At 46.4% G+C, this 16470-nt stretch overlaps 1 protein-coding gene across 1 annotated transcript in view; it reads left to right on the forward strand.

Annotated features, from left to right (window-relative positions):
* The window catches only part of AADAT (aminoadipate aminotransferase), a 378880-nt gene that overhangs the window by 254685 nt on the left and 107725 nt on the right, over positions 1 to 16470 (forward strand). The gene's annotated exons all lie outside the window — the stretch shown is intronic.

Here is a 16470-nt window from a genome sequence, read left to right on the forward strand (position 1 = left end):
TACCTCTGGTACCTAGGGCATGGGGTTCTAAAGGAAGGATGTGGGCTGCAGCACAGACTGTGCAACCCTCAGGGACCTAAAATGAAAACAGGGCATGGCATGCAGCCTGTGTGCCCTGTCCCCTATGCACTGCATGCAATATATATGTAAGTTACCCCTCTGGCAGACCTTCCAGCCCTAACGGCAGGATGCATTATATTACATGTGAGGGCTTATCTGCATGAGCAGAAATGCCCCTGCTATGTCTTTGTCAATTCTCAGACATAGTATGTGAACAGTGCAGCCATTTTAAGTGCATGTACTGGACACTGATCATTATGAGTTCCCCAGCTACATGATGGCTTCATTGACAATAGGGATCTTTGATATCAAATATCTCTTATTATTATTAAACCCTCACTGAATCCACCTTACAGGTGCCCCCTTGAAATATACCAACTCCTAGAGTGGGCACTGACTGGTCATACCAAGTACAGCCACTTTAATCAGAGGTCTGTCCCCCTGAGGTGAGAGCCAGTGCTCTTGAGGTGTGACCCCCTTTCCCAGGAAGGATGGACATTCCAGGGTGGCTAGCTTCAAAGGCCTTGCCACCTTCGAAATGCGACCCAGGCCTCTTCAAAGGTGGAGTAGACCGACCCCCAGTTTCTGACCCTACTTTTGGCAGCAGGACTGGCAGAAACATTAGGTAAATTAGGAGAAGTGCCCACTTCATGCAAGTCCCACCCCTAGGGTGGACGAGCTGAAGTGGACACTACGTTTTAAATTCCTCCATCTTGCATGGAAGGAAATAGGCCAATGGGGTTAGGACTATGCCACTTCCCAAAGGAAGTGGCCATCGGGAGGGTGTTGTCACCCTAAAGGTGAGTAGCCCATTTGCTACCAAGTGGCACTCCCTGTAATGCCCTAAATTCAGTATTTTAGGTGGCACCCCTGAACCCTAGAATCAGTTTCTTGTTGACATAAGAAGAACCGGATAAAACAGAAGTCGCCCAGCAGAGAAGACTGAAGACACCAACTAACTTGGCCCCAGCCCTGCCGGCCTGTCTGCAGCCTTCAAAGAAACTTGTGCCCAGAAGACGACTGTCTTGTAGCCCAATGACTCCAAAAGCCTTGGGAGGACTGTCTGCCTTCAATAAAGAACAAGAACTCCTGTGTACAGTGGACATGTCCAAAAGAAACATATCTAAAGAAGAAATAAGTTTGCCTGAGGAACCACCAAACTGCTGCCTGGAAACACCTCTGCACCCTGTGGCCAAGTACAAGTGGCCCACCAGTCCGGTGAAGGTTCCCCAGAGCTTCTGACCCTGAGTCCATTGTTGGCTAACCCCTGCTGGACTCCACAGCAACGCCTGCAGCCTGAATCCAAGGGCTCCCCTGACCACAACCTGCCCGGTAAGTTGTTTCTGACAATAAGACACCCCTGCAGCCAGAGCCTCTAGGCCTTGGGGAGTAAGACCACTGGTGTCCCAGGACCTGTGGCATCTTGTACCTGGGCAACTGAGGGTTGACCTTCTTTGGCCCTCTGGCCAGAGCCTGCAGCCCGTTTCTGAAAGTGATCTCCTGCTTTGACTAACATTGGGAACCCGATGCTGTGTTGGCACTCTGCACCTGGTCGCCCCTGTTCCGCTGAGGGTGTAAGTTTAGTGCTACCTTTTGGCCCCCCCTGTCCTTGCTTCAACCCATGGAGATCCACCCCTGACTCCACTGTATTCACCTGTAAGCAGCACTGCAGCGGATACCCTGTCTCATTTGGATAGCATTGGGCACCCAATGCTGTGTTGGCACACTGCACCCAGCCGCCCTGTGCCACTGAGGGTGTAAGTTTGGTGCTGCTTTGTGGCCCCCTCGGTACTTGCCTCAACCCCCGGAGACCAATCTCTGAAACCTCCAGTACTTACCTGGGCGCAGCGTGTCTTCAGCCCCCCCCCAGTCTTCATTGACTAAGATTGGGAACCAACTCCGACTTCGACCTTGGCACTCAGCTGCCCCCGTTCCGGTGTGGGTGCACACATTTGGTACCAACCTGAACCTTGCCGATGCTAGCCTGAAACCTTGAAGACTGGGGTTGTAACTTGTGTACTTACCTGAGAAACTGCATTCTGGTTTTCCTTCCAGAGCTAACTTTGAAGACTCTGAAAATGGCACTGTTGAATTTTGAAACAGCAAAGTATTTGTAATTTAAAGACTGCTTACCTGATAACTAAGTACTTTGGTTCAAAGCATATATGCCTCCCTGAGTACAACAAATACTTAGCATGACTCCTTGATAAGCCTAGCTGCTCTCCCACATTACCACAAAAAGGGCACTGGACCTATCTATTTCTGCTGGACTGGACTCTCTGCACAGTGTACTTCATGTTAGTGCACTATATAGAGAGCCAGCTTCCTGCAATCAAAAAAACTTGAAGTTCTGAAGCAGCATGACAGCAGCGTTCGGACTGGCTGCAGGGCAGTCTGGGAGCCTGTCCCTACAGCTGCAGCAGATGAGTGGTGCGGTGGTGGCAGCGACGGCGGTGGCAATACAGGTAACAATTTTTGTTGTTTTTTAAATATTACTTCTACCCTCCCCCGCCCCTACAAAGCGCTGCGAGGCGCTCCTGGTGGTAGGAGTAGTCCGGACACGCGCTTGGGCACTAAACAGATAAGCGTCCTGTGCCACAGGAGATCCAAGCTCCTTCTATGGCAACCCCACAGCACAGTACAATAGACAATGCGCCCTCCCTGCCACAAGGAAGTGTGGTAGAGGTAGTCCGGACCTCTGTCCTGGCAGTAAACAGATAAGCGTCCCAGTGCTGTGATGCATTTCAATGGGCCACCAGAATAGCATACATACAACAACTGTACATCTCCCAAACAAACGAAAAACTTTATACCTATCTCCCTTAGATCATACTGAAGACAAAGACATTTCTGACAGTCATACACTAGAATTTTGTTTTACTTTCAGATCCAAATTAACCAGACTAGGTTAGATGGAGCACCGGGAGCGAATGGTATTCCAGCGTCGTTATAAAACAGTTAACTTGTTTTGGAAATGCCTGCATGCTCATTTGTTTCAAACTTTATTTGACACATCTTCACTCCTGGAAAGGATCGATATTACATCCCCTTTGTAAAACAAGCATTTGCAAAGCCAGTAGATCTCACTTACGCTAGGGTGGCCACGTCGGAGCATGTTTTTTATTTTACGTTCAATTTTACGTTAAGAAAAAACATTGACAAAGCCAATAGCTCTTGGAAGTGAGTACTACTGGTTTTGCCAGTGCTTGTCTATCATGTTCTGGTTGAAAATCTCAATAAAAAGAGTGGCTCATTCACAGTAAATTTCACTGATGCATATCTGAGTTTTTAACAGTTTTCACAGTCTACGAACGAATATTTGTTTCCAACGACAGAATTAACTCAGAATGTAATTTGTAGAACTTGCATTATATCGGTGTTGTGTACATGAGGTTCAGAGTTTCATTCAAAATTAACAGAAAAAAGGTGATTTTTCTTGATCACTTTGCCATATTTTATATCGCTACATGCATGGATCGTCTGCTTCGAGAGGTTGGACAGCCACTGAAATTTCAAGCCAGGCTTGAGCCTGAAGCCTGGCTTTGGCTCAACTTGAGGTCCTATTGGAACCTCAACCCTAGAGCAAGTCGGGCTTCCATGTGCCTTCCTCCTACTACCTTCCCTGTACCAGGATGTGGCGTTACGGCTAGAGCTGTCAGCTTCGGAACTGGGCAAACAGGTTTGAGTCTTGGCATCAGCTCAACATCCTGTTATTTTGGGCAGATAACATAATATCCCCATCCCTATAAACAATGACTGGTGCCTTTGTGTATTGTAACTGGTGGTCATGTAAATCGCGCAAATACCTTCTGGTTGAGTTTGTGCTGTAGAAAAATTGCAGAAAAATGCATAGATGTAAGACCAAGGCCTTAGCATAAGGACATAAGGAAAGGCAAATAGATATCCTATTACGGGTTGATTTGTACAAGGTCAAACCAGAAAACCTGGATAAATCCTGGCTTCCCCAAGTAAATTGTGTGATCCTAGGCTAACATTTTATTTCACCAAAAACGTTTCTTTATTATCGCATATGAAAGCACTTTCAAATGTGTGTGTTCAGAATACCAGTTGTACAAAAACCTGGGTTTGAGTTAATTAATTATAATGTTACTCTATAATATTCTGGACCATTTACAGTGTTTATATGACCATTGTCTTGCCTCTTAGTTCACTAACGGTTCATGCTTAATAATTCTTCTCAGTGCAGTGCTATAATGTGACGTTTTAATGGAAAAGCTTCCACATGTTAGAGAAATACACTTTTTTTTCGAACTCATATTTTACTTCATGTTTTTTGTTTGATATACATAGAATTTTTTTTTGCTTGTGCACTGACTCTAAGATCCGTGCCAGACCCTTGGCTCGTCTGTGGCTTGGCTCTCCCTATTAAATTGTTGTCTTACTCACCTCTATCTTGCCAAGACCATGCAGGTCCAGTGTTCAGTACAAAGCTTACTCGCTTGGTACTTGTTAAAACATTGTGAAAGCACAAATATGTTTGTAAGTTAAATAACTTCAGGTTGTTATTACGTGCAGTTAGTTAGTGATCGCTGGCAACTGCATGGGTTGAGCTGCTTAAACTTTGATTCTAGTTATCTGCACCAACAATGCACTTATTTCAAGATAACCTCAACATTTTTATTTTTCTACTTGGAGGATGGTATCTTGCAAGACAGAACAAAATTATATGTATATAATGTATTACGGCCTAATGTGAACACACTCATCCCAGGTTCATTCTGTCTGATCTCTGGTATTTTGCACTTGTTAATTCAGATTCTATAACTCTGTGCTTAGCAGTAAAGTAAGTTGATGTGCCGTGCTGCACTTCCTGAACTCACCAATTTACTGCATGTGTTCTGTTGGACCTGGCTTTTTTTGACAGGGTCATCCCCAAACTTTTTGCCTCCTTCCTCGTATTTTTTCTGACCTGTTGTTGTTGGCTTTTGAACTCTGGGCACTTTACCACTACTAACCAGTGCTAAAGTGCATATGCTCTCTGTATAAATTGTACTGTTGATTGGTTTATCCATGATAGCTATTTGATTTACTTGTAAGACCCTAGTAGAGTGCACTATATGTGCCTAGGACCTGTAGATTAAATGCTACTAGCGGGCCTGCAGCACTGGTTGTTCCACCCGCTTCAGTAGCCCCTTAACCTTGTCTCAGGCCTGCCATTGCAAGGCCTGTGTGTGCCGTTTCACTGCCACTTCGACTTGGCATTTATAAGTACTTGCCAAGCCTAAAACTCCCATTTTTCTACATATAAGTCACCCCTAATGTGTGCCCTAGGTAACCCCTAGAGCAGGGTGCTGTGTGGGAAAAAGGCAGGACATGTACCTGTGTAGTTTATATGTCCTGGTGGTGTACAACTCCTAAATTCGTTTTTACACTACTGTGAGGCCTGCTCCCTTCATAGGCTAACATGGGGCTGCCCTCATACATTGTTGAAGTGACAGCTGCTGATCTGAAAGGAGCAGGAAGGTCATATTTAGTATGGCCAGAATGGTAATACAAAATCCTGCTGACTGGTGAAGTTGGATTTAATATTACTATTCTAGAAATGCCACTTTTAGAAAGTGAGCATTTCTTTGCACTTAAATCTTTCTGTGCCTTACAATCCACGTCTGGCTAGGTTTAGTTGACAGCTCCTTGTGCATTCACTCAGACACACCCCAAACACATGGTACTCAGCCTCACTTGCACATATGCATTTTGAATGGGTCTTCCTGGGCTGGGAGGGTGGAGGGCCTGCCCTCACACAAAGGACTGCCACACCCCCTACTGGGACCCTGGCAGACAGGATTGAACTGAAAGGGGACATGGTGCATTTCTTAGCCACTCTTTGAAGTCACCCCCACATCAAAGGCACAATTTAGTATAAAACAGGGCCTCTGCCCTACCTCATCAGACACTTGCTGGAGAAGAAACCTGAACCAGAAGCTACATCCTGCCAAGAAGAACTGCCTGGCTGCTCAAAGGACTCACCTGTCTGCTTTCTACAAAGGACTGCTGCCTTGCTGTTGGCCTGCTGCCTTGCTGAACTCTTGTCTGGCGGTAAAATTGCTCTCCAAGGGCTTGGATAGAGCTTGCCTCCTGTTCCCTGAACTCTCAGGACCAAAAAGACTTCTCTTTTTCAGTTGTACTCTTCGTGCGGCGAAAACTTCGACCCACAGCTTGCTCCGCGGCGAGAAAATCGCTGCACGCCGACGCTGCTCGAAGCGATGCCTACGGGGCGACTGGAACTTTGACCCCCTGCCTCGCATGGACAACGCCGCCCTACTTCCAGAGGGGAAATCGTCGCAACGCCTGCCGTGTGAAAGAAAATTCCACGCACAGCCTCCCGGAACGACACGCAGCCGGAAAACAAGCCGAAGAATCCACGCACAGACCCTGGGACATCTGGTAATCCCGCGATCCATAGAAGGAGACGGTCCGCAAGCCGGAAAACGACGCACGTCTTCCCCGAGTGAAAAATAACGACGCAAGTCCGTGTGTGAAGGGGCGCAACCGACGCACACACCATTTTTCCTCCCGTAGAACGATGCACGTCTCCCCGCGTGAAAAATAACAACGCAAGTCCGTGTGTGAAGGGGCGTAACCAACACACACACCATTTTTCCAGGCATCTCCTCTTCTGCGGCCCTCTGCGGAGATTTTCAACTCCAAACCAGGTACTTTGTGCTTGAAAGAGACTTTGTTTACTTTCTAAAGACTTATGACACTTTATATCACTTTTTAGTGATATCTTTACAAATTCATATTGCATATTTGATCGTTTTGACCTGCAAATACCCAGATAAATATTATATATTTTTCTAAACACTATGTGGTGTATTTTTGTGGTGCTATATTATGTTATTGTATGATTTATTGCACAAATGCTTTACACATTGCCTTCTAAGTTAAGCCTGACTGCTCTTGCCAAGCTACCAGAGAGTGGGCACAGGATAATTTGGATTGTGTGTGACTTACCCTGACTAGAGTGAGGGTTCTTGCTTGGACAGAGGGTAACCTGACTGCCAACCAAAAACCACATATGTTCCTTGTCTGATGCTGAGCAGGTATATTGGGAATTTGAAAATGCAGCTATTACACTGTGATAGATGATCTGTATTCTGCTATACTTGTTCAATGTAGTGTATTGAGCCTTACCTGGTAGAGACAATACCTAGCTTCAGATTCCATACCTTTGAATTCTACCCAGACATTAGACTGGATCCAGAAGATTTTCTTGACTATTACTCCTGCGCGCCGTTAGGTGGCATCCATCGGCTTCACGCTGGATATGACATTGCGGGTCCTATACAGACACCACCACAGTGCACTGATGTCAGTTTCTTTTCACCTCTTTCCACGCCAGAAGCACAGAGCCATATAGAAACTGACTTTGGGTGTGTCCAAACTAAGGCCTTGAAAGGGGAGTCCCTGCACTAGAAATCAGTTTGAAGGATGGGGAGGATGGGTACATCGGTAAGGAATATCCAGCTAGATATTGTTTCTTCCACGTAAGGCGTTACCAAATGTAAATACTTTGTTCATCTGGTACAGACTTCTAGCTTCAGATTTCTTACCTTTGAATAGATACCCAAGCAATGGCATCACTGTAGGAGGGTCTGCAAACCAAGTTCACACTAGACGGTCCTGCAGGACTGAACTGGCAAAGTGCCCAGACCTACGGAATGACTGTCCACGCAGTAGCACTTGGTAAACGTGTGCAGAGATGCCCAAGTTGCCTCCTGACAGAGGTTAAGGACTGGAACTCTGCATGCTGATGCTGTGGTGGCTGCTTTAGCTCAGGTAGAGTGAGGATGCAAACCCTCTGGCTTGCTTTTTGGCCAGTGCGCATCAGATCTTAATGCAGAGTATAACCCATCTGAAGATGGTCCGATTCTGCACTGTCTGACCTTTCTTTGCAACCACATACCGTACAAAGAGTTGGTCATCCACCTGGAACTCTTTTGTACGATCAAGGTAGAACACCAACGCTCTTTTTGGGTCCAGGCTTGGAGTCTCTCCTTTTCCTTAGAAGGATGTGGGGTCGCGTAAAAAGTAGGCAAGGTGATAGATTGGCCTACATGAAATGGCATAACCAATTTTAGAAAAAAAAGGTCCTAGTGTGAAGCACCACTTTGTAAGGATGGATAGAAAGGTAGGGTGGCTTAGATGACAATGTCTGTAGCTCACTCACCCTGTGGGGAAATGTAATGGCCAGAAGGAAGGCTGTTTTTAAAGTGCAAAGCCTGAGAGGACAATTGTGAAGAGGCTCGGAACGAGTTCACACCGGAAAGGTTCAGATTCAGATCCCGTTGGGCCATAATAAATGGGGATGTAGGAAAAAGATGCACAAGGCCTTTAAGGAACTTATGTAAAAGATTGATCAGGTAACTGCAAAAAAGCAGAAATTGCAGACAAATATCCTTTAAGAGTGCCCATAGCATAGCCCTGCTGGACCAGGGAAAGGATGATCAACAAGACCTCAGAGAGAGGGGCAGAAAGTTGGTCAACAGACTTGTCTGTGCACCATGCCACAAATTTCTTCAATCAGAAGGCGTATACCATTTTGGTAGAGGGACGCCTAGCTGCCTAGATTACGTTACAGACTTCAGGAGGAAGGTCAAAGGCTGTGAACTGCCACGGTTCAGTCTCCACACAAGAAGGATTACTTGGGCGCGGTCGTTCTTGATCTTCGTGAGAACTCTGAGCAGAAGTGGTATGGGCGAAAAGGCATACAGGAGGCCTGAGTTGCACTCAAGATGAAAAGTGTCTCTGAGCAATTGCCACTTTCTAAACTCCAATGCTCAAAACTGCTGACATTGCGCTTTCTCAGTAGAGGCGAACAGATCTACCCAAGGCTCTCCCCACTGCTGAAAGAGACCTTGCGCCACCTCCAGATGGAGATGTTATCAGTGATCTGCTAGGCATTTCGTCAGAGTTCATCCGCCCTGCATTCAGAGCTCCCCCCACATGTTTACCCACCAAGGATATGCTCTGCTGTTCTAGCCATGTCCCGAGGCGTAGAGCTTCTTTATAAAGGGTCTATGCCCCCATGCTGCCCTGATTGTTGTAGTACCACATGGTGGTTGTGCTGCCCGTGAAAACCTGCACAATCTTTCCCTTGATAAAGGGAAGAAAGGCTTACAATGCCAGCAGGATCTCATGGAGCTCAAACACTTTGATGTGGAGTCCGGCCTCCACTGAAGACCACATGCCTTTGATCCCCACCTCTCCCAGCCACCCCATCCCAGGAGTAACACATCTGTCACCACTGCCAGATCTGGTTGGGGAAGGGAGAGGGATCTGCCTCTAACCGATCACGATTCATCAACCACCAATGCAGATCTTTCGCAGTTCCCTCCGAGATCTGGACCTTTTCAGAGAGATGCCCCCCATGCTTCACCCACTTGAACACATAGAGCCTTCATATGACATCTGAGATGTCACCTTCAGGATACAGGAGGCTAGAGGCCCAGCAGCCTTAGAGTCATTGTCACCGAAATCCAGGATATAGGCAGAAACATCAGTATCATAGCCTGAATATCCTCACTCGCCGTGCGGGAGGATAACCCCAAAACTTCATTGGGTCCAGAACAGCTCTGATGAAAGGGAGCATTTCAGAGGAAGTCAGGTGTGACTTTGACACATTTATAGTGAATCCCAGCAAATGTAGAAGGTCCGCATTAGTCTGAAGGTGGGAGACTACACTCATGGGCGAGCCCACCTTCAACAGACAGTCATCTATAACCCCTGATCTCCGCAGATGAGCTGCAACCGACACCATCACCTTGCTGAACACCAGAGTGGTGCTAGTAAGGCCAAAGGGGAGCAGGGTGAACTGAAAGTGCTTGTGGCCTACCAGGAATCACAAGAAACGTCTGTGGGCAGGCAGGACAGGGATATGAAAATAAGTGTCCTGCAAGTCCAAAGCTACGATCCAGTCTCCTGGGTCCAGGGTAGATAGAACTTGAGACAAAATGAGAATCTTGAAGAGATTGAGGGACCATAGGTCTAGGATAGGGTAAGGGAAGGAATCTTCAGCTAAAAGTCTCGATCAGATAAATATGAATAGGCAGGTAAATAGATGCATACAGGGCTAGACAATTATATAATTATTTGGGTACTTTAAATACAATAAAATACAAATATTCTGTAGAAGGATACGGATATTGATCTGGGCCACCTGTCATTAAAGCCACACATAGTTTGAGACTCTCATTTCATTGATAGTGAACGTCCTGAGACCAGCTTTTTGCACTAACTCTTTATAAATGTTTCAAACATGTACTTGTATTTTCAGAAGAATATTACCCCGTGTTTGAATGCACAGACTTTCGTAATCTAACTGGGCAACAATACATAACAAAAGTACCACAATGACAAATTACACAAGGCAATTTTGGGAAACGGATTTCCCACAATTAAATTTAATTCGCTTTTATTTGTGGAATCAGTTCAATGAATAGAAACAGGACAGAGACGGATAAATGCCTTTTGTGCTACTGAAGACAACAGACACGGGACAGAACAACTGAACGTCCAAGAGGTATACTATCCAACCATAGCTTGTCTAAGGGGACTAATGAAGGCCCCTGGCAGTGAACAGTTTAAACACGGTCCATCATTAACGTGACCTGGCCACAGAAGAGAGAGCAGAGGCATATGGCTCCCAGGCCTGTCTCCCACTGACAGCAGGTTTGCTCCAAGCCCCATTGACTTGGGCACCCGTACCTATTTTTATTGCTGTGGTAGGGAGGAGGAGAGGGAGCATTGAGGCAGGGAGGAGGGCAAGACAGACAACGGAGGATGTGGTGGGAGAAAAAAAAAAGGTCAGTGACTCAGCCAGGTTCATAGTGCGTTTCTTGTTATGGCAGGTTGGGGGTGGCAAAATTAACAACTGAGAGAGAGTGTGATAAGGGGCAACAGTGATAGAGTATGGGTGTGGGCAACACACCTGTTAGAAATGGGGTTTTTGGTTGGCAGGCAGGTTACCCCCTGTCCAACCAAAAGTCACACACAATCAAAGATTATCCTGTGCCCACCCTCTGGTAGCTTGGCACGAGCAGTCAGGCTTAACTTAGAAGGCAATGTGTAAAGTATTTGTGCAATAAATCATACAATACCACCATACAGCACCACAAAAATACACCACACAGTGTTTAGAAAAATATATAATATTTATCAGGATAATTGTAGGTCAAAAGAATAAAGTTGCAATGGGAAATTGTAGAGATATCACTGAAAAGTGATATAAAGGCGGTCATTCCGACGAGCACCGCCAACAGGCTGGCGGTGCTCCCAAGGGCATTCTGACCGCGGCGGTACAGCCGCGGTCAGAAACGGAAAACCGGCAGTGTACCGCCGGTTTTCCGCTGCCCTGGGGAATCTTCCATGGCGGCGCAGCTTGCTGCGCCGCCATGGGGATTCCGACCCCCATACCGCCATCCTGTTCCTGACGGTTTTGCCCGCCAGGAACAGGATGGCGGTATGGGGTGTCATGGGGCCCCTGGGGGCCCCTGCAGTGCCCATGCCAATGGCCTGGGCACTGCAGGGGCGCCCGTAACAGGGCCCCACCATGATTTTCAGTGTCTGCCGTGCAGACACTGAAAATCGTGACTGGTGCAACTGCACCCGTCGCACCCCTTCCACTCCGCCGGCTCCATTCGGACTCCCGCCAGCCCAGCGGGAAACCCAGAATACCCGCGGCGGTTTTGTGACCGCGCAGCGGTATTCTGGCGGCTCCCGCCAGCCCTGCGGATACCGCGGCCGGCGGGAGTCAGAATGACCCCCAAAGTGTCTTAAGTCTTTAGAATATAAACAAAGTCTCTTTCAAGCACAAGTACCTGGTTTGGAGTGGAAAAATCTCCTCAGAGGGCCACAAAGGAAGAGGTGCATGGAAAAAGGGTGTGTGCGTCGATTTCTCCCCAGCACACACAGACTTGCGTCGTTATTTTCCACACGGGGAAGTCGTGCGTCGTTTTCCGGCGCGTGGACAGTCTCTTTCTGTGGATCGCGGGGATTACCAGATGTCCCGGGTCTGTGCGTGGAGTTTCCTGCTTGTTTTCCGGCTGCGTGTCGTTCTGCGGGGCTGCGCGTCGAAATTACGATCTCACAGCAGGCGTCGCGTCGATTTCTCTTTGGAAGTCGGGCGGCGTTGTCCTTGCGAGGCCGTGCGTCAAAATTTTGATCTCACAGCAGGCGTCGCATCGATTTCTCCTTGGAAGTCGGGCGGCTTTGTCCTTGCGAGGCCGTGCGTCAAAGTTTCGGTCGTCCCGAAGGCGTCGCGTCGGTCAGCGTCGGTGTGCGGCGTTTTTCTTGCCGCGGAACAAGCTGTGCGTCGAAAATTTCGGCGCACGGAGCGTCCAAATGAAAAAGAGAAGTCTTTTTGGTCCTGAGACTTCAGGGAACAGGAGGCAAGCTCTATCCAAGCCCTTGGAGAGCACTTTCACAGCCAGACAAGAGTTCAGCAAGGCAGCAGGCCAACAGCAAGGCAGCAGTCCTTTGTAGAAAAGCAGACAGGTGAGTCCTTTGAGCAGCCAGGCAGTTCTTCTTGGCAGGATGTAGTTTCTGGTTCAGGTTTCTTCTCCAGCAAGTGTCTGATGAGGTACGGCAGAGGCCCTGTTTTATACCCAAATGTGCCTTTGAAGTGGGGGAGACTTCAAAGAGTGGCTAAGAAGTGCACCAGGTCCCCTTTCAGTTCAATCCTGTCTGCCAGGGTCCCAGTAGGGGGTGTGGCAGTCCTTTGTGTGAGAGCAGGCCCTCCACCCTCCCAGCCCAGGAAGACCCATTCAAAATGCAGATGTATGCAAGTGAGGCTGAGTACCCTGTGTTTGGGGTGTGTCTGAGTGAATGCACAAGGAGCTGTCAACCAAGCCCAGCCAGACGTGGATTGTAAGGCACAGAAGATTTAAGTGCAAAGAAATGCTCACTTTCTAAAAGTGGCATTTCTAGAATAGTAATATTAAATCCAACTTCACCAGTCAGCAGGATTTTATATTACCATTCTGGCCATACTAAACATGACCTTCCTACTCCTTTCAGATCAGCAGCTACCACTTCAATACTGTATGAGGGCAGCCCCAATGTTAACCTATGAAGGGAGCAGGCCTCACAGTAGTGCAAAAACGAATTTAGGAGTTTTACACTACTAGGACATGTAAACTACACAGGTACATGTCCTGCCTTTCACCCACACAGCACCCTGCTCTAGGGGTTACCTAGGGCACACATTAGAGGTGACTTATATGTGGAGAAAGGGGAGTTTTAGGCTTGGCAAGTACTTTTAAATGCCAAGTCGAGGTGACAGTGAAACTGCACGCACAGGCCTTGCAATGGCAGGCCTGAGACAAGGAAAAAGGGGCTACTTAAGTGGGTGGCACAACTAGTGCTGCAGGCCCACTAGTAGCATTTATTCTACCGGCCCTATGCACATAGAGTGCACATTACTAGGGACTTATAAGTAAATTAATAATCCAATCAGGTATGATTCAAGGTTACCATGTTTTGAGGGAGAGAGCATATGCACTTTAGCACTGGTTAGCAGTGGTAAAGTGCGCAGAGTCTAAAAGCTAGCAAAAACAGTGTCCAAAAAGTGGAGGGAGGCAGGCAAAAAGTTAGAGGTGACTACCCTAAGGTTGTCACGTCTAACAACACCCAACCAAATGAGGAAGGGTGTGTGTGGCTGCAGGCAGACAAACAGGAGAGGAACACGAACAGGGAGAAGAGGGAGCTAGTTGAAACAGGCGCACTCTGGTAGAGTATTTAAACTCAAATATAAAAATAGCAGCTACAAATTTGCAGTGGAAGGACACGAGTACTGCGTCCGTACTCCAGGTGACGGTCAAGCACACAAAAAGGAAGGCAACCTACATCAGCTGACCCAACAACAACGAAGCAAATGAGAGTGACAATGAAGCAAACTAAAAGTAAGCAATGGGCGAGCTCTAAGGCCCCTGTACGTAAACAAAATGTTTCGAAGAGACCGCGCATGTATTGTCTAAGCAACACCTAAAAAGGAGACCACTCCAATTTTGATAACCACCATCAAATTGCCCTCCTAGATTTAGATTCCAAACTTCGTGCAAGGTTTCTGTAAAAGGAGCTTGAAACATGGTAAAACATCCCTTTTTTATCAAATAGAGTTCAGGCCACGAAGTCTCTTTTTCAGCTTTGCCGATTATAAAGCTGTGTGTTGACATAATGAATTAAGGTTAACTTTGTAACTTTTTCAGTTAACTTATTTGGGGCAATTGAATCACTATGGGGGAAGAGAAAAAGCTGGGGGAAAGGCCAACATGTTTCTGAACGGACCGAAACAGCCAGTGGGCTAATGTGTGCTACCTTTATAAAGTGGTTATGCTTCATGTACACTACATCACAGTTAAGTTCTTCGAAGATGGAACTACAATACCTTTGCATCGTAGTAGTTTACACTTCAGAAAGAAACCTTTTTAAAGGTTTTAAGTGACATACACTTGAGGGTGGGTGTATGTATAATCCTCTGGTTCATCCATCTTGGCTGTTTTGTGGACACTTTGCCACTATTCTGTCAACCGATTTATTTCTCATAGGAAAGTTTGCTCTCTGATACAAAACATAAATGGCTGAACAGAACTACATCAAATGTAGCACAAAGTTAGCACTTTACTCATAATGTGAGCTTTTGTTATTTGGTTTAAATCAGTTTAGTAGGGTTCGGCATGTAACAGTTAACCTCTAGAAAACGTTTGTGATATCTGGAATGTATCCTCTGTTTGGTCATTTTAAAGAGGATTGGTAATCCTGATTTGGCTGACCACACCATGGATAATATGTTGTGGCAGCTATTACAGGGCTCCAGGACATGACCTGTGCATCTTGAAAATGTATTTAAAAAATCTATAAGGGGGCAGGGTGAATATATCTTGGCCCCCAGGGGCATGTGGGGGACTTTGGGTCCCCCTCTTGATTGGATGGCCTCTACTTAGACAGTGCTTCCACCTTCAAATGCAAGAGACGTTTTGAGTCCCCTGAAAGAATAGCTGTTAATGACCATAACAGGAGCTGCTCTGCTGTTTCCTCCTATGAGCTGATTTGACTGCAGTATATGAACTTAACGTATGTTAGCCTGTTATTGGTCTTCTTTTCACTCTTTGAAGTTCTGAGGTCCGTTTTTCCAACATTAAAACCTTACTTATGCTTTGTCCCCTATACTGTCTGTAATGGCTCCCATGTTATCATTTAAGTATGTGTGATGCAAGTTCCTCATTGGGAGCTGCCTAATACCCAGTAATTGTGTATCTGGTTGGCAGTGATGGCCCTATGTGAAATTGTGACCAGCCTATACATTTGACCAAATCTTCCACTAGAAGATGTAATGTCATGATAAAACAGTGACTCCTTTTGTTTGTATGCGTAGCTGCATAACATGTTTTTTTGTAAAACAATAAATAAAGTAAAGGAAAAATAACATGGATTAGATGTTGTGCAGCCATTACATAACACTCTTTTTGATAACAGATTTTAGTTGCAATAGAAATCATTTGCCGCCTGCACCATGCTAATTTTAAAAATTGTGATAATTTTACCCTGTGGAAAATGCCAGTCCTCTGCTCGGATTTGATGAACCGTGGTTGAGAGAAAACATTTTTTCTCATGATTTTCCTGTAGAGGTGATGGATGGTGCTTCAGAAGCTAAAATGAGAAAATATTTTCTATACGCTCACACTATATCCTCAGCCATGTAAGAAAAAAGTCTTATATTTTGAGTAAAATATGTACTTCCAACAGCAGAAACAGTGTGTCCAGTGTTCTACTGTAGTTTCACTGCAGTGTTATAATGAGCGTGTCAAAGAAAGGGGGGATTGGGAGGAATAAAGGTCCAGTGTATATCCTCCAATGCAAGTTTAATAGTAACGTAATACACTGTTCCTAAGAAAGCCAGGGGACTGCAGGATGAGTGCTCTAGGGTCCCATAACTCAGGAGCACGAGTCCTCACACACCCAATTGGTCTTCAACAAAAGAGTGAACAGAGGTAATGCTCAACCACTCTCTAACTGTATATCTCACACTCTTTTGTTGAGTATTTTAATCTTGGCCTCTACCCGACATTAATAGAATAAAGTCAAAACGAGACAGGGTTCAGAGCCAATTTTAGATTCTTTCTTTTTCTAACCCTCCTCGGTGTCTTCCCCCTTTATCTACCTGAGGGAGAGAGCGGCATCATCGAGAAGATCTCCGGCAAAGAGCCCCCCATTGGGTGGTGCCCGTCAGACATTGCAGCGCCAGTCTGACGAGGAGCTTGTCCGATGATGAAGCATGACACCCAATTGGGTGTGTGAGGACTCGTGCTCCTGAGTTATGGGACCCTAGAGCACTCATCCCCTGGCTTTCTTAGGAACAGTGTATTACGTGTTATAATGAGCAACTAGAGT

The sequence above is a fragment of the Pleurodeles waltl genome, chromosome 1_2, assembly GCF_031143425.1.
Source record: "Pleurodeles waltl isolate 20211129_DDA chromosome 1_2, aPleWal1.hap1.20221129, whole genome shotgun sequence".
Classification (NCBI taxonomy): domain Eukaryota; kingdom Metazoa; phylum Chordata; class Amphibia; order Caudata; family Salamandridae; genus Pleurodeles; species Pleurodeles waltl.